A 22,624-nucleotide genomic window follows, 5' to 3' on the forward strand; every position below is an offset into this window, starting at 1 on the left:
AATCTCTGAGGAGAACAAACTCTGAGGAAAACAAACTCTGAGAAGAACAAAACCACAAAATAAAGAAGAAAGAGAGAGAACTGATATATGCTGTAATGTAAATAAACTTCAAAAACATTGTGCTAAATTAAAGAAGCCAGACACAAAGACTACATATTGTATGATGACATTTATGTGAAATATCCAGAATAGACCAGTCTATTGAGACAAAAAGTAGGTCAGTGGTTGCCGAGGGCTCAAGTGAGGAGACATCTGAGGGGAAATTGGGACTATTAACAGGCATGGGGTTTCTTTTGGGGGTGATGAAAATGTTCTAAAATTTACTGTGCTGTTGATTGCACAATTCTGTGAGAACACTAAAAGCATTTCAATTGTACGCTTTAAAAGGATAAATCAGGGGCGCCTGAGTGGCTCAGTGGTTGAGCTGTCTGCCTTTGGCTCAGGTGGTGATCCCAGGGTCCTGGGATTGAGTCCCACATTAGGTTCCCCCCAGGGAGCCTGCTTCTTTCTCTCTCTGCCTGTATCTCTGTCTCTCTCTGTCTCTGTGTCTCTTATAAATAAATAAATGTTTAAAAAATAAAAAAAATAAAAGAATAAATTATGTGCTATGTGAATTATATCTCAATACAGTTGTTATTAAAAGTAAAGGCATAACTTGGGATGCCTGGGTTTCTCAGTTGGTTAAGGGTCTGCCTTCTGCTCAGGTCATGATCTCAGGGTCTTGGAATCGAGTCCCACATTGGGCTCCCTATTCAGCAAGGAGTCTGCTTCTCCCTCTGCCCCTCCCCTTGACTTGTGCTCTCTCCTCTCTTTCTCTCTCTCTCAAATAATAAGTAAAATATTTTAAAAACTTTTTTAATTATTAAAAAGTAAAGGCAAGGGATCCCTGGGTGGTGCAGCAGTTTGGCGCCTGCCTTTGGCCCAGGGCGTGATCCTGAAGACCCGGGATCGAATCCTAGGTCGGGCTCCCGGTACATAGAGCCTGCTTCTCCCTCTGCCTGTGTCTCTGCCTCTCTCTCTCTCTCTGTGTGACTATCATAAATAAAAAAAAAAAGTAAAGGCATAACTCAAATATATATGTGTATATCCACATTCATACAGCATTATTCACAAGAGCCAAAAGGTGGATACAGCCCTGATGGATGAATAGATAAACAAAATGTAGTATATACATACAATGGAATATTACTTGGCCTTAAAAAGGAAGAAAATTCTGTTACACGCTACAACATGAATGAACATCAAATACGTTATGCTAAATGAAATAAGAGTCAGTCACAAAAGGACAAATATATGGTCTCACTTATATGGGATACCTACTATAGTTAAATTCATAGAGATAGAAAGTAGAATAGTGGTTATCAGGGGCAACAGGTGGGGAATGGGAAGACACTGTGTACAGAGTTTCATTTGGGGAAGATGTAAAAGCTCTAGAGATGAATAGTGGTGTTGGTTGCACAACATGTGATTATACTTAATGCCATGAGCTGTATCCTTAAAAATGGTTAAAGTGGTACATTTCTTTCCATGTCTATTATTTTTATTAGGGCAAGAGTGTGTATGTTCTGTAACTTATTTCCTCACAAGCATGAACGGGGAGGAGTCCTTCTCTCTCTTTCTTTACATGGACTGCCCTTGGGCGTGGTCACAATGTGCCACCACAGTGGGACAACTCACCTTCTTTTCAGGCAAGGGGCAAAGCTTAAATCTTAGGACCACCAGGTAGGATCTTCTGCAGCTGCTTAGCCTCTTAGGCCCAGCTTTCCCTTCACACTTTCTTCCACTGCTCTTCCTTGGCAAAGAAATCAGTACATTGCTTTCTGAGAAGGATGCCAGTCACCTATGTGCCTTGAGGAACTCTGTAACACTCATAGCTCTCAGAGGGCAGGCCCACAGGAGGGTTAGGGACTGGTGGTGGAAGCCGACTGTGCCAGAATTCTTCCTCTACTTCCCTTAGCATCTGGGCAGCCTTCCCCAAATCCTTTTCACTCTTATATTCTTCAAACTGGTTCATGCCAAACAAGCAAAGGACCAGTACTTGTCCCTGTGAATGTGCTACAACTTGTAGTAGCACAGCACCCACTCACAAAGCTCCAAGAGGCCATGATGGCCACTTGCCTTCAGTGGCTACCAGGACTCCCTAATAAGGTCAATTTATGTTGTGTATACTTTACTACAATTAAAAATAATAACAGTGGCACCTGGGTGGCTCAGTTGGTTGAGCATCTGCCTTCGACTCAAGCCATGATCCTAAGATCCTGGGATCCAGTCTTGCATCAGGCTCCCTGCTCAGTGGGGATTCTGCTTCTCTCTATCCCTCTGCTGCTCCCCCTGCTTATGCTCTCTCTCTTTCTCTCTCTCTCTGTCAAATAAGTAAATAAAATATTTTTCAAAAAATAATAATAAAAGCAGAGTGCCTGAATGATTCAGCCTGCTAAGCATCCGACTCTTGATTTTAGCTCCAGTCATAATCTCAGAGTTGTGGGATTGAGCCCTGCATGTGATTCTCTCTCTCCTCTCCCTCTGCTCTTCCTATCCCCACACAAGCCCATACACTCTCTCTATCAATAATAATAATAACGGCATAGTAGTAGTTCTTACCTCATAGGGTTGTTGTGAGGACTGATGAGATCAATATTGGCTGAAGGAATGGCTAAAGTGTGTAACTTTAGCCATTTGTAATGGCTAAAGTTCATAACATTTATGAACCAGGCTTGGAGAGTGAGGTTCAGGGTGGTGGAGGGACACTTTAATTTTCTACTCTAATTCATGTATCTATTTTTCAGATTTTTTATAACTGGTATAGTTTCATAATTAAAAAAAAAGAAATCAGGGCTGTTTACATTCCTGCATTACTGATTTGTTCAAGATTTAATATCCACAGAAAAGTGCATGAGGATTGGGATCAACATTCTATTCTTGGCTTATGTTTGACCTTCTGTGTTTATATCTCTATGTGTAATTTTTTCCAGATTTCCTTAGCTTTGCTTGCTTTTCTTCCCCTCCACCCCCAGCTTACTTAACTCTCTTAGTCACAGTCTTAAACCTCCTAGTCTAATCACTGGACCTGCTCTCATGCAGGAAGAGAAACCCCAGACTGCAGGCAGCGTGCCTCCATGTTCATCTGTAGACAGTGTCTTCTCAACTCCTCTTCCCCATTTTTACCTCCTTCCCCATAGTGAAGCATTCCCTGAGATCTGATCTTCAGTGTCTGGTTGCAAATTGAGAGGTCTGCTGCTCCAGGAAGCCCAGAGACAGCTGGGAGCCCTGGCCGGAAGTCTGTTTCCTGGGCAGAGAACACTGGCAGAAATCCAGACCACTGACGTCACCTGGTCCGGATGGCGGAAGCCATTGCCCAACCATAGGAAGTTGATGCCAACAACACATTTCTCTGTGACTCCCTCTCTTAATTCAAAAAAGCATTTTCTTGGACAGAAAGCAGTTGGAGTGGACGTGCTCCGAACTTTGAGCCACACAACATGAAGCCTTGACTGACAAAAGAACGTGAGAGCTGACACTGGACTGAGGCTTCGAAGACACAAGTCTAAGTCACCAACGGCACTCTGCCCCCTAACTTCTGACCTTTGACAAATCGTTCAATTTCCTTGGTCAGTTTTCTTAGCTATGAATAACACTACCTATCTCACAGAAGTTATTGTTGCAAGACTTAAGTGAGGTCATCTGTGTGGAAGATTTCATAAACTTGAAGCAGGATGCCAAAATCAAACCATGCTTCTAGGAAGGCCTTCCTGACAGCAGCAGACCCCAAGGAGACCAGAGGGAGAGTGGTTACAGGCAGATCAGAGCCAGCCGCCTGCACTGGAATGCTGGTGTGCAGCTTTACTAGCTCTAGGGCAAGGATTCATAATTATCTTCTCTGCACCCAGTTTCCTGGTGGTCAAAATGGGGATGACAAGAATACCTTCACCATGGGGCTGTCAGGAGGGTGAAGCACTTACTCCACGTAGGGCACACGGGCGCAGAGGACACTGCCCAGTCGTGGCGGCACTCACGAAGTCTCGGCTAAGGTGATTGTCCCAGACGCCATCTTGTGCACTTCCAGGCTCTAGGCTGCGCATTCGGGCTAATCCCAAGAGACCTCACAAAGAGAGATTCTGCCCCCAATCCATGGTTCACACAGCAGGCAGAGCAATTCAGCTAAAATCTGACCTTGTCACTTCTCTGTGTAACCACCCAAATCTGCCCTAGCGAACCCAGTGAAGATATCCAGCCCCTGAGACAGGCCCTTGAATTCCTCTCCAGCCTCATCTCCTGATGCCCACCGCCTCTCATCACAGTTCTAGCAACCCCAAACTACCTTCAGCTTCTCACCTCCACCATCCAGCTCTGTTGCACCTTGGCCCAGCATGCCCTCACCTCCCGGTCTTTGCTAACTCCTGGTTATTCTTCAAGACCTTTAGTTTCATGCCTTCCAGAAAATTCTTCTTCACTCTCCTGTACAGGGCTTGGTTCCCCACTCCTCCCTTAAGTCCTTGAAGGCATTTCCACCATGGCACAGGGCAGATTTTATCCTACCCCTTCAGGTGACTCACAACAGATCAAGGGATTCTTGAAAGCAGAAGCCGGCACTGGGTTGGACTTATCTCCCTAAACTCAGCACCAGTACCAGGCACACAGTGGGTGCTCGGTAAACATTGAGTGCCAGCACTGATGAATGGATGACCAAGAACTAATTAAGCTTGTTTGTTCAGCTACCAAAACAGATGACATTGCTTGCCTGGGGTTGGGCTGAGTCTCAAACAGATACAGTTTGCATTTGCCTCCTCAGCTGTTATAGAATTGCCTCTGTCTGTGTCTCAGGCATCTTCTGTATGTCTCTTCCCCCATTCTTATACTTTGTCTCACTTTTTTCACTTTGTTTCTCCTCTTTGCTTTGTGTCATATTTGTTACTCTGTGTTGCTTTATATCCTTTCCTCTTCTTTCTTTTGTGACTGCATGGATATCTGTTCTCTGACAGCTCATCCAAGGTTCTGGGCTGGTAAGAATATCCCAATAACTCTTCAGAAAGAAGGAAAGATTTTAAAAGGAAGAAAATCAAACCTTAGTATGTCCCCAGAAGTTCCATATATTTTATTTCACTTATTTTTGGTGATATCCATAATATGGTACATCCCCCAAAGAAGCTAGGTTATGATTCTGTAATAAACATCCCCAAAATCTCAATGACTTTATGCAACAAAAATGTATTTACTGCTCCTGCAGTGTAGGTTGGCTGAGGCTGCACTGGTCCTAACTCCAGGACCCAGGCTGACAGGGCAGCCACGATCCGGAACATTGTCAGTTGCCACAAGTAGGAGGAGAGAATGTGGAAAAGCACACATTGGCTTTCTAAAACTGCCACATTCGATGAGGGGCACCTGGCTGGCTCGGCTGAAAGAGCATGTGACTCTTGATCTCAGGGTTGAAATTTGAGTCCTACCCTGCATGTAGAGATCACTTAAAATTAAATCTTGTAAAAACTTCCACATAGAAGGGACACATCTTAATTAGTCAATGTAAGTTACATAGCCATACCTAGGCTAATCAGTAAGGGTTAAATAGGGTGGCAAATACAGTCTTCCTAGGAACCTGGAAGGAGAAAGAGGTTCATCTATCTTTGAACAAGATTGAGAAGCACAGTGGATATTACTGTTCCCACTTTATAGATGAAGTGTCTGAGGCTCCAGAAGTTTATTTGGTCTGTTCAAAGACATTCAGGAAGTGTCAGAGAGGGGGGCTGAACTCATGCCTTTGATTCCTGAGACTCTGCTTTTCCCATTTCAGTGGATTTTTTGTGAGCATAGACCTTTTCTGCCATTTTCTACCTAGGTTTTGGACCATGATGTGAAGCATGGCTTGCCAGCATAGCATGTCAGAAGCAGGATGATAAGAAACCCAGCTTTGCTCACCAACCTCCACATCACATCTGGAGAGGGCATCGGCATCTCTCTCCAAAGTGAGGTTTTTGAAGAGTTCCATTTTCCAAGACAAAACCAAGTAGGTCACAAAACTTGGAGCACAGTCATTTGAAACCTTCTAGGCAAAACTAATCTATGGTGACAGAAGTCAGAGTAGCAGTTATTTCAAAGGAAGGTATAAGAGAGAATGCTACATACTGACTAGATAGGGGCTTAAAGAAACCTTCTGGGAAAATGGAGTGATTCTATGTTGGAGGGGATTGTGGTTAAAAGAGTGAATGAATACATACTTAAAAAGTAATCAAGCTGTACACTTAAGATTAGTACATGTTGCTGAATAGCGGTTATGTCTCAATAAAAACAAGTGATAAAGAATATTTTCATCAAGTTAAAAAAATGTATTGTGCCAAAGATTCTGTTAAGAAAATGAAAAAAAAAAAACAAGATTTTGAGTGAAAGAAAATATTTCCAAATCACATACCCAACAAAGACATGTATCCAGAATATATAAACTCTCAAAACTCAACAGCAAGAAAACAGATGCCCTATTTAAAAATAGGCAAAAGACTTGAATAGACACTTCACTAAGGGAATATAAGGAAGGCAAATAAGCTTGACATTTGGCCATCAATTTTGCAGATTGAAACCATGATGAATTACCATTGGAGTTCTATTAGAATAGATACAGTAAAAAATGCTGACAGCATCATCAGGTGTTAACAAGAATGCAGAGCAATTCTATTTCATTACTAGTGGAATTCAAAGTCTACTCTGGGGGACGCCTGGGTGGCTCAGTGGTTGAGCATCTGCCTTCAGCTTAGGGAATGATCCTGGAGTCCCGGGATCGAGTCCTGCATCAGGCTCCTTGCAGGGAGTTTGCTTCTCCCTCTGCCTGTGTCTCTGCCTCTCTCTGTTTCTTTCATGAATAAATAAATAAAATCTTGAAAAAAAAAAAACAAAGTCTACTCTGGAACATAGCTTGGCAATTTCTTATAAATTCGATACACTTACCATACAGTTCAACAATCCCTTATGTATTTACCTGAGAGAAAAATATGTTCTTAGCAGCTTTATTTGTAATTACCCAAAACCAGATTAAAATGGGTAAATGCATAACTTGGCATATACATACTGTGGAAGAGTATGCAGAAACAAAAACAATTATTGATACATGCAAAATTTGGATGACTCTCAAAGGCATTATGCTGAACAAATCTGATCTCATGCTGGGGCATCTGGCTGGCTCAGTTGGTGGGGCATGTGATTCTTGACCTCAAGGTTGTGGGGTTGAGTCCCATGATGGGTATACAGATTACTTAAAAATAAAATCTTTAGGGATGCCTAGATGGCTCAGTCAGTTAAGCATCTTACTTCAGCTCAGGTCATTATCCCAGAGTCCTGAGATGGGCTCCCTGCTCAGTGGGGAGTCTACTTCTCCCTCTCTCTCTGCCCCTCAGCTCCTGCTCTCTCTCACTCTCAAATAAATAAAATCTTAAATAAATAAACAAGCAAAATCTTTTGAAAAGGGTTACATGCTGTATTGTTCCGTTTATATGACATTTTTGGAAAGACAAAACAATAGTCATGGAGAATAGCTCAAACTAACAAGAGGTTTGTGGGGGATGGGAGGGAGGATGTGACTACAAAGGAATAGCATAATGGATTTTTTGGGGGGGCAGTAGCTGTTCTATATCTTTTTTTTTTTAAGATTTTATTTATTTATTCATGAGAGACACACACACACACAGAGAGAGAGAGAGAGGCAGAGACACAGGCAGAGGGAGAAGCAGGCTCCATGCAGGGAGCCCGATGTGGGACTCCATCCCAGGTCCCCAGGATCAGGCCCTGGACTGAAGGCGGCACTAAATCGCTGAGCCACCTGGCCTGTCCTTGTTCTATATCTTGATTGTGGTGTTGATGACATGAATTTTTATATGTATTTAGATTCATAGAAGTGGGGCGCCTGGGTGTATTTCGTATCTCAGTCAGTTAAGCCTCAGGTCATGATCTTGGTTTTCCAGAATTGAGCCCCATGTGGGGCTCTGTGCTGAGTCCAGAGTCTGCCTCAGTTTCTCTCTCCCTCTCCCTCTGCTCCTCCCCCTGCTCGTTCATGCTCTCTCTCTTTCTCTCTCTCTCTAAAATAAATAAAATCTTTTAAGGGGTGCCTGGGTGGCTTAGTCCATTAAGCATCTGCCTTCACCTAGGGATTGATCCCAGGGTTCTGTGATCAAGCCCTGCCTCAAGCCTCTGTGCTCAGCAGGGAGTGGAGTCTTCTCCTTCTCCTCCCTCTGCTTTCTCCTCCTGCTCATGCGCTTTCTCTTGCTGTCTCTGAAATAAATGAATACATAATCTTTTTAAAAAATAGATAAAATCTTTTTTTAAAGTTCATAGGGAGTATACACTTTTAAAAGTACATTTTACTATATGCTAATTATTATTTAAATAATAATATTTATTAATTAAATTAAATTACAATATTTAAAATATTTTTTAAATTAAAAAGAAACCTTCTAGGGGTGCCTGGCTGGCTCAGTCAGTGAGGGTATGTGACTCTTGACCTTAGGGTCATGAGTTCAAGCCCCATGTAAACAAATAAATAAACAAATACTTCCTAGCCCCTTCTAGCCCCTCAAACAATACAGAAGGGGCCCTGAGGACAGGTACTCAAGAACTAAGTGCCCTGGAAAAGGCACACCACTTTCCTCCACTCTAACCCCATACTTGACATTGGGATTTTCCTGTGCTTTATGCTTACTTCTTTTCATTGTTGTTGTTTGTTTGTTTGTTTTAAAGTAGGCTCCACATCCAATGTGGGGCTTGAACTTACCACCCTGAGATCTGGGGTCACATGCTCTACTGACTGAGCCAGCCAGGCACTCCCCTGCTTTGTTTACTTCTACATCCTCCTGCCTAGAACTTAGGTATAAAGTGAGTGCTCACCGACAGAGTCCTAACACTAGCCTGATTCATCTTGGTATACTGCACAGCTTATCTATATTTAGCCTCCTCTCCAGCTGCACTGGATAGACCATAGCTGGAAGGCATCACTGGTCTCCTCTCATAGCCCAAGCCTGGGTCATAAGCTTATCCTTCTTGGAAAGCAGAATCTCCCATCTGGCCTGTCATTTGAAATCTAAAGATATTAGGAATCTCATGAGTTTATTGTTGCTGTCATTTTAATTTTTGATGTACACTTTTATTATAAAAATAACATCTGTTCAATGTTTTTTAAAAACTCAGTCAAAAAATAATAGATTCTGTCCTACTTCTGAGAAGCCATAACTGTTACTAGTTTCTTCTCTCTAGAAACATTTATATGTGTATGCATATACACATAACAGGTATGAATGAACTGATCCACAGCTCTTGGGGCACAGGTAATTACTTATGTCTTTATGGACTCACTTATATCAAGTCTGGCTTTAGCCCTGACCATCACTGACTAGAATTCTAGAGTCTAACAGTTTTCAGACTGCCCCCTTGGGTCATACAAGGAAGCCTAGGCTCATGCAGTCCTGAGGAAACAGGAGAGTCTCCTGCTCTGACCATGGTGGTCAGAACTGCCTTATTCCTTACTCAGGCCTGTGGGGGCCATTAGAAGTCAAGCCACTCAGTCAAGCTTGGGCAGGTCCTAATCCCCTACACATGACACCCACAAAGCCAAGAGAGGGGAAAAAACAACTTTGGAAGTAATTTCATATTTGAGAAGAAGAGGAAGAGGAGCAGGAGAAGCAGATGGAGAGAGAGAAAGAGAGCACGAAAGCAGTCACATACTAGGAAAAATCACAAATCTGTAGTACATCCTTAAAGTTGCTTTTGGTTTCATATAGCTCTTTTATTTTTAAGTATATGGGGGCCACTGTAACATATTTAGTGCTTCTCTACAGTCTTGATCTGACCTTCCCTGGGGGCTGAGGACATTTGCTGAAGCTCTGAAAATGCCCTATCCAAAGCACCCCAGCCCAGCTCCGATGGACCTTGGCAGCTAATCCCATCTTAGGATGGGCCTAGACCTCCACACATCCTGGAGAAGTTGTATCCCCTATCTTCTTTCTGAGTTCCCAGAGGTCCAAGAGTTAACCAAGGGGTAGGCTACTGTCTCCACTTCCTCCCCTCTCAGATTAGACATCTAGTACCTTGCAAAACTATAGCCTACTTAGGGGTATATTTCCTTTAGAGTCTCACTCAGTCTGATTCTTTCCTTTCCTTCTAAAATGCACAACAATCCTAAAAAAGAAGAACAAACAAAACCAAACCCAGGAAAAGGAAGGAAATAATAAAGATTAGAGCAGAAATAAATGATATAGAAACTAAAAAAAGCAAAAACAATAGGACAGACAAATGAAACCAGGAGCTGATTCTTTGAAATGATGAACAAAATTGGTAAACCTCTAGCCAGACTCACCCAAAACAGAAAAAGGAAAAGAAAGGAAAAGAGAGAGAGAGAGAGAAAGAACCCAAATAAAGAAAACCACTATTGAAATAGGAGAAATAACAACCAACGCCACAGAAACACGAAAAATTTTAACAGAATATTATGAAAACCTGTGTCAAAAAATTTGACAACTTAGAAGAAATGAATAAATTCCTAGAAGCATATAATCTACCACAACTAAAACAGGAAGAGGGAAGCCCAGGTGGCTCAGCGGTTTAGTGCCCACTTCAGCCCAGGGTGTGATCCTGGAGACCCAGGATGGAGTCCCACGTCAGGCTCCCTGCATGGAACCTGCTTCTCTCTCTGCCTCTCTCTCTCTCTATGTGTCTCTCATAAATAAATAAAATATTTTTACAAACAAAAAAACAACTAAAGCAGGAAGAAATAGAAATTTTGAACAAATTACCAGCAATAAAATTGAATAAATAGGGGGATCCCTGGGTGGCTCAGCAGTTTAGTGCCTGACTTCGGTCCAGGGCGTGATCCTGGAGACCCGGGATCGAGTCCCACATCAGGCTTCCTGCATAGAGCCTGCTTCTCCCTCTGCCTATGTCTCTGCCTCTCTCTCTCTCTTTCTCTGTCTCTCATGAATAAATAAATTTTTTAAATCTTTAAAAAAATTGAATAAATAATTTTAAAAACTCCACAAAAGTCCAGTGTCAGATACTTTCACAGGTAAAATTCTACCAAACATTTATTTATTTATTTTTAAAGATTTATTTATGATAGAGAGAGAGAGAGAGGCAAAGACACAGGCAGAGGGAGAAGCAGGCTCCATGCCGGGAGCCCGACGTGGGACTCGATCCCAGGACTCCAGGATCGCGCCCTGGGCCAAAGGCAGGTGCCAAACCGCTGAGCCACCCAGAGATCCCCTCTACCAAACATTTTTTTAATAATTTTTATTTATTTATGATAGCCACAGAGAGAGAGAGAGAGAGAGAGAGAGGCAGAGACACAGGCAGAGGGAGAAGCAGGCTCCATGCACCGGGAGCCCGACGTGGGATTCGATCCCGGGTCTCCAGGATCGCGCCCTGGGCCAAAGGCAGGCGCCAAACCGCTGCGCCATCCAGGAATCCCTCTACCAAACATTTAAAGAAGAGTTAATACCTATTCTTCTCAAACTCTTCCAAAAAATAGAAGAGAAAGGAAAACTTCCAAATTCATTCTATGTGACCAGCATCACCCTGATACCAAAATCAGATAAACACATAACAAAAAAAAAAAGAGAATTATAGGCCAATGTCTCTCATGATTATAGACATAAAGATCCTCAACAAAATATTAGTAAACTTGTTCCAACAATGCATTAAAAAAATCATACACCACCATCAAGTGAGATTTATTCCCAGATATAAGGGTGGTTCAGTATTAGCAACAGATGTTATATCATATCAATAAGAGAAAGGACAAAAAACCACATGACCATTTCAATGGATGCAGAAAAAGCATTAAACAAAGTACAACATCCATTCATGATTTAAAAAAAAAAAAAAAACTCTCTGGGAAGTAGATCTAGAGGGAACATACCTCAACATAATAAAGTCCATACATGAAAAACCTATAACCAAAATCATAATGGTGAAAAACTGAGAGCTTTTCCCCTAAGGTCAGGAACAAGACAAATCACTACTGTTATTTAACCTAGTACAATAGCCTCAGCAATCAGACAACATAAATAAAAGGCATCCAAAGAGTAAAGAAGAAGTAAAATTCTCCCTATTTGCAGATAATACAATACTATATATAGAAAACTCTAAATAATCCACCACAAAACTACTAGAACTGATAAATAAATTCAGTAAAGTCACAGGATACAAAATCAATGTACAGAAATGTTGCATTTCTAGACATTAATAATGAAGCAGCAGAAAGTGAAATTAAGAAAACTGTCCCATTGACAACTGCACCAAAAACAATAAAATATCTAGGAATAACTTTAACCAAATAGGTGAAAGACCTATAGTCTGAAACTATAAAACACTGATGAAAGAAATTCAAGACAATGCAAAGAAATGGAAAGACATTCCATGCTCATAGGTTGGAAGAACAAATACTGTTAAAAATGCCCGTACTACCCAGGGGTGCCTAGGTGGCTCAGTTGGTTAAGCCTCTGATTCTTTTTTTTTTTTTTTTTAAGATTTTATTTATTTTTTATTAATGAGAGAGAGAGAGAGAGAGACACAGGCAGAGGGAGAAGCAGGCTCCATGCAGGGAGCCCTATATGGGATTCGATCCCAGGTCTCCAGGATCGCGCCCCAGGCTGAAGGCGACGCTAAACCTCTGAGCCACCCGGGACCACCCAGCATCTGATTCTTAATTTCAGTTCAAGTCATAATCTCAGTGTCATGAGATGAAGCTCCATGTTGAGTCCTGAGTTGGGCTCTCTGCTCAACAAGGAGCCTGCTTCTCTCCTTTCTCCTTCTCCCTCTGCCCCTTTTTCTCTGCCCCTTTCCTGCTCTCTCACTTTCTATTTCTCTCAAATAAATAAAATAAAATATTTTTAAAACATGTCTATACTATCCTAAGTGACCTACAGATTTAATGCAACCCTTATCAAAATACCAACAGCATTTTTCACAGAAATGGAAGAAACAGTCGTAAAATTTGTATTGAACCACAAAAGACCTTGAATAGCCAAATAAATCTTGAAAAAGAAAAACAAAACTAAAGGTATCACAATTCCAGATTTCAAGTGTTATTACAAAGTGGAAGTAATTAAAACAGTATGGTCCTGGCATAAAAATAAACACATAGATCAATGGAATAGAATAGAAAACCCAGAAATAAACCCACAATTATATGGTCAATTAATCTTCAACAAAAGAGAAATGAATAGCCAATGGGAAAAAGTCTCTTCAACAAATGGGTGTTGGGAAAACTGGATACCTATGTGCAAAAGAATGAAACTGGACTACTTTCTTTCACCACACACAAAAATAAATTCAAAATGAATTAAAGACGTAAATGTGAGACATTTGATTTCCTAACCATCAAAATCCTAGAGAGGCAGTAATTTCTCTGACATTGGCCATAGCAACATTTTTCTAGATAGGTCTCCTGAGGCAGAAAACAAAAGCAAAAATAAACTATTGGGACTACATTAAAATAAAAAGTCTCTGCACAGCAAAAGAAACAATCAATAAAACTAAAAGGCAGGGCAGCCCAGGTGGCTCACCGGTTTAGCGCCGCCTTCAGCCCAGGGTGTGATCCTAGAGACCTGGGATCGAGTCCCATGTCAGGCTCCCTGCATAGAGCCTGCTTCTTCCTCTGCCTGTGTCTCTGCCTCTCTCTGTGTGTCTCATGAATAAATAAATAAAATCTTAAAAAAAAAAAAAAAAACCTAAAAGGCAAATGACGTACCGGATAAAGATTAGTACCCAAAATATATAAAGAACTGATACTACTCAACACCAAAAAACAAATAATTCAATTAAAAGTAGGGACAGGACATGAAAAGACATGTTTCCAAAGTGGACATCCAGATTAACAGATACGTGAAAAGATGCTCAACATCACTCATCATCAGGGAAATGCAAATCCAAACTACAATGAGATAATACCTCTCACCCATTAGAATGGCTAAAATAAAAAACACAAGAAACAAGTGTTAGCAAGGATGTGGAGCAAAAAGGACCCCCTTGCACTGTTAGTAAGAATGCAAACTGGTGCAGCCACTGTGGAAAATAGTATGGAGTTTCCTCGAAAAGATAAAATAGAATTACCCTGTGACCCAGTATCACACTACTGGATATTTACCCCAAAATACAAAAGCATGAATTCAAAGGGATACATGCACTCCTGTTTATCGAAGCATTATTTATAATAGCCAAACTATGGAAGCAGCCCAGATGTCCATCAATTGATCATTGGATAAAGAAGAGGTGGTGTGTGTGTATATATATACACAATGGAATATTATTCAGATAACAGAGAACAAATTCTCACTATTTGCAATGACATGGATAGAGCTAGAGAGTATTATACCAAGTGAAATAAGTCAGTCTGGGGGCGTCTGGATGACTCTTTTGTAAAGCATTTTCCTTCAGCTCAGGTCATGATCCCAGGGTCCTCAGATAGAGCTCCGTGTCAGCCTCACTGCTCATTGAGGAGTCTGCTTCTCCCTCTCCTTCTGCCCCTCCCCATGTTCTCTCTCTCTCTCTCTAACTAAATGAAATATTTTTTTAAAGAAAGAAGTCAGTCTGAAAAATACAAATATCTTATGATCTGACTCATATGTGGAATGTAAAAATCAAAACAAATAAGCAAAGGAAGAAAAAAAGAGAAAGAGAGGGACAAACCAAGAAACAGACTCTTAATTATAGAGGACAGACTGATGATTACCAGAAGGGAGGTAGGTGGGAGGATGGGTGAAATGGGTGATGGGGATTAAGGAGTACGTTTATCATGATGAAAAATAAATAAATAAAATAAAATAACAAAAAAAAATAAACAAACACACTCAAGGGATGCCTGGGCGGCTCAGTGGTTTAGCCTCTGTCTTTGGCTCAGGTTGTGATCCCAGGGTCCTGGGATCCAGTTCCACACTGGGCTCCCCACAGGGAGCCTGCTTCTCCCTCTGCCTATGTCTCTGCCTCACTCTGTGTCTCCTATGAATAAATAAATTAAATCTAAATAAATAAACAAACAAATAAATAAATACACACACTCAAAAAACACCAAATTCTTCAAGGGGTCAGGAAACCCATAACTTCAAGGAAACAAAGTCATGGCTATGCAGAAGAGGGAAAGGAGAACATCATCATTCTTTTTTCATCCTTAATAGATTGTTACCATAATTTCATGATAAATTATCCTGCTACATACATATTCTTTTTAATTTGATCCTTTCTTAGAATATGATGCCTTTGGGTAAAGTTACTCTGGGAAATCAGTTAAAAATCATTTATGGGGGATCCCTGGGTGGCGCAGCGGTTTGGCGCCTGCCTTTGGCCCAGGGCGCGATCCTGGAGACCCGGGATCAAATCCCATGTCGGGCTCCCGGTGCATGGAGCCTGCTTCTCCCTCTGCCTGTGTCTCTGCCTCTCTTTCTCTCTCTCTGTGACTATCATAAATAAAAAAATTAAAAAAAAAATCATTTATGAAGGGGCACCTGGGTGGCTCAGTCAGTTAAGCGGCTGCCTTCAGCTCAGGTCATGATCTCAAAGTCCTGAGATTGAGCCCCCTGCCCCACTGAGCTCCTTGCTCAGGCTCAGCAGGGAGTCTGCCTCTCTCTGTCTCTCTCTCAAATAAATACATAAATAAATAAATAAATAAATAAAAGCTTTAAGACAAAAAATGAATCATTTATGAAATGTTTCTTGGATGAAGAAGCCCATAGTGAGCATATGAGGGAGATAGACTGATTGGTTAATTGATTGATTAAGCTTTTATTTATTTATTTGAGAGAGAGACAGAGAGTGAGAGAGTGAGCACAAGGGGGTGGGGAGAATAGAGGGAAAGGGAGAAGCAGGCTCTCTGCTGAGCAGTGAGCCCCATTTGGGGCTGGATCCAGGACCCAGAATCCTTACCTGAATGGAAGGAAGGCAGACCCTTAACTAACTGAGCCACTCAGGGGCCCCTGCCCCCTACCCCAGGAGATTTAAAGAAAGGAAAAGACAGGATTGGGATCCCTGGGTGGCGCAGCGGTTTAGCGCCTGCCTTTGGCCCAGGGCGCGATCCTGGAGACCCGGGATCGAATCCCACGTCGGGCTCCCGGTGCATGGAGCCTGCTTCTCCCTCTGCCTGTGTCTCTGCCTCTCTCTCTCTCTCTGTGTGTGACTATCATAAATAAATTATTTTTAAAAAATTTAAAAAAAAAGAAAAGACAGGGTCATGAGCAATTTTAGTCTAATTTAGACAACAAAATGCATATACTATCTGAGAAACTATTTCAGAACAACTCAAGCCAATGAATATTTATGGAGCATCTACTAAAAAAACCTAACAGTTTCTAATAGCCCGCTAGGAGCCAGGCACTACACTAACCTGAGGATACTGCAACCAAGCAGAGATAAATCCTGCCCTAGGAGCTCAGAAGAACAGACATGAAACATACAGGAATAAGTGGTGATTCTTACAAAAGGGGGAGCATAAGCTACCCCAGGAATGGAGAGCCAGAGGACTAAACAAAAGATGGGGTATCAGGGAGGGCCTCTCCTGGAAACTGATATTTAAACTGAGACTTAAAAGTAACCAAAATCCAAAGATAACAGAGCTGACAGAGGGAAGCTGATTTACTGTTTCCTAGGCAAAGGACAGCCATGTCTCCCAAGAAATAAAAGTTCAGCAGTCTCCCCAGGCAGAAATTGAAAGGGTCAGAAATAGGTCCAAAAGGAGGAAACCAATAAAGTAGGACTGAGTTTGAGTCTGGCTCACTGTGGGGGCTATACACTAATTTGTAATGGGCCTTCTTCGGGTCTCAGTTCTCAAAAAAGCAAGCAGCTCTCAAAGAGATCCAAGACAGGTCCTGTGATGTCTTGAGGGACTCAGAGCCAATGTGGACAAAATCATACACATTTGCTCCAAGGCTAGATATATTTTTCCTTACGAAGACTAAATAGAAGTAGAACAGGCAGAGAAAGAACGGAAGGTGATGGAGGGATCAGAGCTGCAGAGAACTGAGCAAGTTCAAGGAACCAAGAGAGCTTCAAGATAAAGAAGCATGGAGGCAAAGAGGGTGGTGGAGAGTAGACAAAGCTGGCAAAGTAGGCTAGATTAAGAAAGGCTTGGTAGACCGTGTACTATGGATGGGACTGTGTGTCCCCAGGATTCATCTGTTGAAGCCCTAAACTCCAATGTGACTGGAGATTTGGAGATAGGGTCTCTGGTAGGTAATTAAGGGTGGGCGTCCTAAGGGTGGGGCCCTAATTTGATGAGAATTGTATTCTTAAAAAAGGAGGAGGAAACACAAGAGAGTTCTTTCTTCTCATATACACACAGAGAAAGGGCCATATGAGCACAAGGAGGATGGTGGCCACCTACAAGTCAAAAAAAGAGACCTCTGATTCTTTTGTAGTTCACAAGAGTGATGATTGGGTGCTCATGGGATTGTGTGACATGTACCTTTCTCAAACCTTATTACAACCTTGGCACATTATCTGCCTGATATGGAAAAAAGAAGAGGCCTTAGAATTAAGCCTACTTGCTGGCACCTTGAGTTTGGACTTCCAGCCTTCAGAACTGTGAGAAATAAATTTCTGCTGTTTAAGCCACCCAGTCTGTGGTATTTTGTTATGGTAGCCCAAGAAAATGACACCATATTAAGAATTTTGAACTGAAAGCTTAATGAGACTTTTTAAGACTAGTTGAGAGAGAGCATGAGCAGAAGGGACAGAAGGAGAGGGAGAGAGAGAGAGATTCCAAAGCAGACGCCACACGGCCAAGCTGACTCAGTGCTCAGTCTCATGACCCATGAGATCACGACCTGAGCCAAAACCAAGAGTCTGACACTTCACACTCTGTGCCCCTCAGGCACCCCTCAATGAGACCTTAAGCTGGGGATATATATGCTTACACTTAAGCCTGGGAAGGCTCACTCTGGCTGCAAAGTAGAGAAGGAATCTGAGCAGGACAAGACTAGAAGCAGAGAGGCAAGGTAGGAGATGAGTGTAGACATTCAGGCTGGAAGTAATAAAGGCTTGGAGCATGGTGGAGGGGACGGGAGGAAAAGCAGACAGGCTGGAGAAACCTTTACAAGGTCAAATCATCAGGACATGGGGATTAACAGAATGGAAAGAGGAGAGGGCAGATTCCAAAGGCCCCTAAAACACAGCTAGAAAGATTACTGGGCTGAGATTCTCAAGTTTGAGGCTTTAATCACAGATCTGCCACCAACAAATGACTCATATGAAGTAAATGCATTAATGAGGACAAATTTAAGCAATAGTATCATCCCCCTCAAGGCTAGTTTAGGAACCCCTTCTCTATGCTTTACTTAACACTATTGATCATATATACTTATAATTGATCATCAAGGACATATCAGAATTCTCCACGTACTTGTCTGTCTCCCTCAAAAGACAGGATCCCTTGGGTTAAGAACCAAGTATCCTGTACCTGGAACCAGGTCTCATACAGTGATTGATTCATTATATTTGTTAAGATGATTATTTTAAAGTGCTAAGAGGACAGATATATGATTATTCTAGGAAGTTATTTTGGTGTGATGTGTTTTCTGTATATGGGGCACTGTGGTAGATGCTAGGGTCAACAGAATAAACAAGCAAGCAAGTCATGGACCTTACGTCAAGTCAAGTAGCTTAGACAGACATTAAACACATGAGGACAAAAATGATGGTTTATTTCTGGTTGTGGTAAGTGCTACAAGGAAAAGTATTGGGTACTGTGAATGTGTAACAGACATAACATGGGGGTAGAGAAAGGGTTTCTCTGAAAGAATGACCTTTATGATTAGACACATGAGTTGATTTACTCACAAAACAAAGGAGGGAAGAGAGAAGAGGGGGGATCAGGAAGAGGGGAAAGGGAGAGAGACTTTTAGGTAGAAGGAATAATAAGCATGCATGAAGGCCTGAGGCAGCAAAGGAGTTCTGGTGAGAATACTAGAAGGAAGCCCACCAAAATGGTAATGTTAATTATATTCAGGCTGCAGAATTATGGGTACTTTTTTTTTTAATTTAAGATTTTATTTATTTATTCATGAGAGACACAGAGAGAGAGAGAGGCAGAGACAGAGGCAGAGGGAGAAGGCGGCTCCCTGCGGGGAGCCCTGTGGGACTCAATCCCAGGACTCCAGGATCACGCGCTCTGGGCGGAAGGCAGACGCTCAACCACAGAGCCACCCAGGCGCTCCCAATTTTCTTTTGTATACATTTTTCATTTTACAGATTTCCTACAACAAACATGTATTATTTTAATTATCAAAGGGGGGAAAACAACAATGCTAGTTTAAACAAAATAATAAATGATGCAGAGAGAATGGATGTCATGGAGAAGAGGGTACATTCCAGAGGGACTAGTGACATAAGCAATGAGTAATTCCTATGTGGGAGAGAGCAATAAGCACATTGGTGGGGCTGGAACAAAGCAGCATGTGTGGCTTACAAATGATACACTTGAAGCCAGTCCACCAAAGTCCATGAAGGTGAGGCCAAGGTGTTGGGGGTGAGATGAGAAGTGATAGTGAGCTGGGCAGCCCTGGTGGCTCAGCGGATTTAGCGCGCCTCCAGCCTAGGGCGTGATCCCAGAGACACAGGATCGGATCGAGTCTCCCTGCAAAGAGCCTGCTTCTCCCTTTGCCTGTGTCTCTATGAATAAATAAGTAAAATGTTAAAAAAAAAAAAAAAAGTGATAGTGAGCTACTTTCAAGGGACTTGAACAGGAAAAATATACCTTCTAGCAGAGGCAAGCTGGATGGAGAGAAACCAGAGGCAAAAAGACACCCCTCCCCTTCCCACCAGGCCCTGCAGGGCTGGGGCAGGTCAGGGGGCACCTAGGAAGGGTAGTTGTCCTTTAACAGAAACAACTCTGATCCTCTTACTTCTTACTTCCCAGGCACTGAGGGGCTGGGCTGCCCCATGCTTTCTGCCCCTACAGCAGAGTGGAAACTGTGGTTTCCGAATATCCTTCCCGATTTGCAATCTCTGAGAAACTGCTAGCCTGAGGACATTTCTAAAGAGATAAAGTCAAAGATTAGTTTGGGTGGAAGGGTGGCAGGCCATAGACAGGGTCTGGAAAATTGAAACCTGATGCAAGTCCTAAGATCTGTCCCCACCCACTCCTGATCATGATAAGCACCCCTGCCACCCACACTGGATCCTTTGCCAGAGTTCCCCCCTCCCACCTCCAGGCTATGAAGCTGTTTAGGGTTGGGATGTGAGTTGGGGAAGGGGGCGGAAATTGGCTGTCCTCCCCTCTCTGAGCTAGACCCACAGGAATTGCCTCAGCCACTTCCCTTCTAGCCCTCCTGCTCTCCCCACCCAGTTACATCAGATCACCATCTAATTGCTCCACCTGATGCTCCTTGGTCTCTCCCACTCACCTCACACTCCTGACATGGGTGCTGCCTTGCTCTTGCTAGCAGAGGGATGAAAAGCAACTTTATCCTGGTCTTCCAGCCAGGAAGTTGAACGCAGCATGAGGGACTTTGCTCTCCTGAGAAGAGAGATACAAAATTACATTAAATCATCACATTAAATGGGTGTGTCAAATGCAAGACCAGTCAGTCGGTAAGTGGCTGAGGTGTCTGTTCATAGCTCTGTGGTGACCCTGAGCTGCTGTGAGGATGGAGGAAGCAGGGGCACTGAAGAAACAGTCCCAGTCTCCACAAGTTTTATTTGCTCTTTGGACGCATCCAGTACTTCTTTTTTTTTTTTTTTTCTTCTTTTTTTTAATCTTATTTATTCATGGGTAGCCCTGGGTGGCTCAGCGGTTTAGCGCCTGCCTTCCGGCCCAGGGCGTGATCCTGGAGACCCGGGATCGAGTCCGCGTCAGGCTCCCTGCATGGAGCCTGCTTCTCCCTCTGCCTGTGTCTCTGCCTTTCTTTCTCTCTCTCTCTCTCTGTGTCTTTCATGATTAAATAAATAAAATCTGAAAATAAAATAAAAGTTTAAAAAAAAGACCTTGGGGCAGCCCCGGTGGCGCAGCGGTTTGGTGCCGCCTGCAGCCTGGGGTGTGATCCTGGAGACCCGAGATCGAGTCCCACATCGGGGTCCCTGTGTGGAGCCTGCTCCCTCTGCCTGTGTCTCTGCTTCTCTCTCTTTCTCTCTCTCTATGAATAAATAAATACAATCTTTTAAAAAAAAAAAAAAAGACCTTATTTACTCATGAGAGACACAGACGGAGAGACAGAGAAAGACTGAGAGAGAGAAAGGAGCAGAGACACAGGCAGAGGAAGAAGCAGGCTCCATGCAGGGAGACTGATGTGGGACTCGATCCTGCATCTCCAGTATCACACCCTGGGCTGAAGACAGGCGCTAAACTGCTGAGTCACCCAGGGATCCCCCTGGAGGCATCTAGTTCTTAATAAAAGTAGCATCATCAACCCAGAAGTCCTTGGTCCATGTCACAGCAGAGCTCTTGCTGAGTCATCTGGGCTAGCACACTTACCCTTCTAAGCCTCAGGTAGTTCTTTCCATTGCTGTTATTTTTGATGGTTGTTGAATAAAGGGGCCACTCAGAAGAAGCAAATGGAGAGCTCTAACAGAGTATAGGAGATTGCATTTTCCAAAGATGAGTGCCTCCCCTTCATGCTCTTCTGGAGTTTTACAGACTCCAGGGTGGGGTCATTTACAGAATCAGGGTGGGGCTGTGGCTACATTGACCAATGGGTACAGGGCGAGCAATGTAGATCATAAAAAAGATGAGGTCGTAAAAAAAAATACAGTTCATGCCTGCTTCTTTCTTTCAGTAACCCAGGCACCACGCAGGAAAAATCCATCTAGATCATTAGGAGTGAAACTGAGGCCCCCCAGCCAATAGACAGCATCCACGGTCAGATGCGTGAGCAAAAAATCCTGCAGATGGGGATCCCTGGGTGGTTCAGCGGTTTGGCTCCTGCCTTTGGCCCAGGGCACGATCTTGGAGTCCTGGGATCGAGTCCCACGTCAGGCTCCTGGTGTGGAGCCTGCTTCTCCCTCTGCCTGTGTCTCTGCCTCTCTCTCTCTCTCTCTCTCTGTCTATCGTGAATAAATAAATAAAAATTAAAAAAAAAAAATCCTGCAGATGACTCTGGTCCGCGGGTTTTGAGTATTCCAGCTGCAGCCCCCCGACAGGAAACAGAGACAAGCCATCCCCATTGGGCTCCATCCAAATTCCTAACCCACAGAACTCATGAACGTAACAAAGAGTGTCTCATGCTACTAAGTCTTGGGGTAATCTGTGAGGCAACATTAGGTAACCAGAACATAGAGTAACCTTAGGACAAGCAAGAATGAGCACATATCAACTGGAGCAGGAAGTGCCCTGGAGGAATTTAGAACCAGAATGGAATGGCATTAAATATGGAAAGCATTACTAGCTCTCGCCACGTAGTTTCTAATTCAGTTCTGCTGTGAAATTGTCCCCTCAATGGCCACCAACAACATCTGAACTAACAAAAAACAACTCAACTTTTTTTCCATACTCATTCTTCCTCAACGTCTTCTTCTCTTGACTTCCAGTGATAAGTTCAACTACCGCACTAACAACCTTTCTGCTGATCTATGCCTTGTTTTAATCATTAAAAAAAATTTTTTTTTAAAAAGGTTTTATTTAGGGACGCCTGGGTAGCTCAGTGGTTGAGTGTCTGCCTCTGACAGGTCGTGATCCCGG

The 22,624-nt window shown here is 42.8% G+C and overlaps 1 non-coding gene and 1 pseudogene across 2 annotated transcripts; one reads left to right on the plus strand and one right to left on the minus strand.

The window, feature by feature from the left end:
* Window positions 1-888: 888 nt before the first annotated feature.
* On the minus strand, window positions 889-21,982 carry LOC144317834 (NADH dehydrogenase [ubiquinone] 1 beta subcomplex subunit 9 pseudogene; annotated as a pseudogene). Its single transcript, XR_013383776.1, has 3 exons — window positions 21,422-21,982; window positions 20,355-20,467; window positions 889-8,247 (listed from the first exon to the last, which is right to left on the minus strand). The product of XR_013383776.1 is annotated as an NADH dehydrogenase [ubiquinone] 1 beta subcomplex subunit 9 pseudogene (transcript).
* On the plus strand, window positions 17,358-17,461 carry LOC144317940 (small nucleolar RNA U13). Its single transcript, XR_013383818.1, has one exon. It is a non-coding gene; the product is annotated as a small nucleolar RNA U13 (small nucleolar RNA).
* Window positions 21,983-22,624: the final 642 nt, after the last annotated feature.

The sequence above is a fragment of the Canis aureus genome, chromosome 7 (genome assembly GCF_053574225.1).
Source record: "Canis aureus isolate CA01 chromosome 7, VMU_Caureus_v.1.0, whole genome shotgun sequence".
Lineage (NCBI taxonomy): Eukaryota > Metazoa > Chordata > Mammalia > Carnivora > Canidae > Canis > Canis aureus.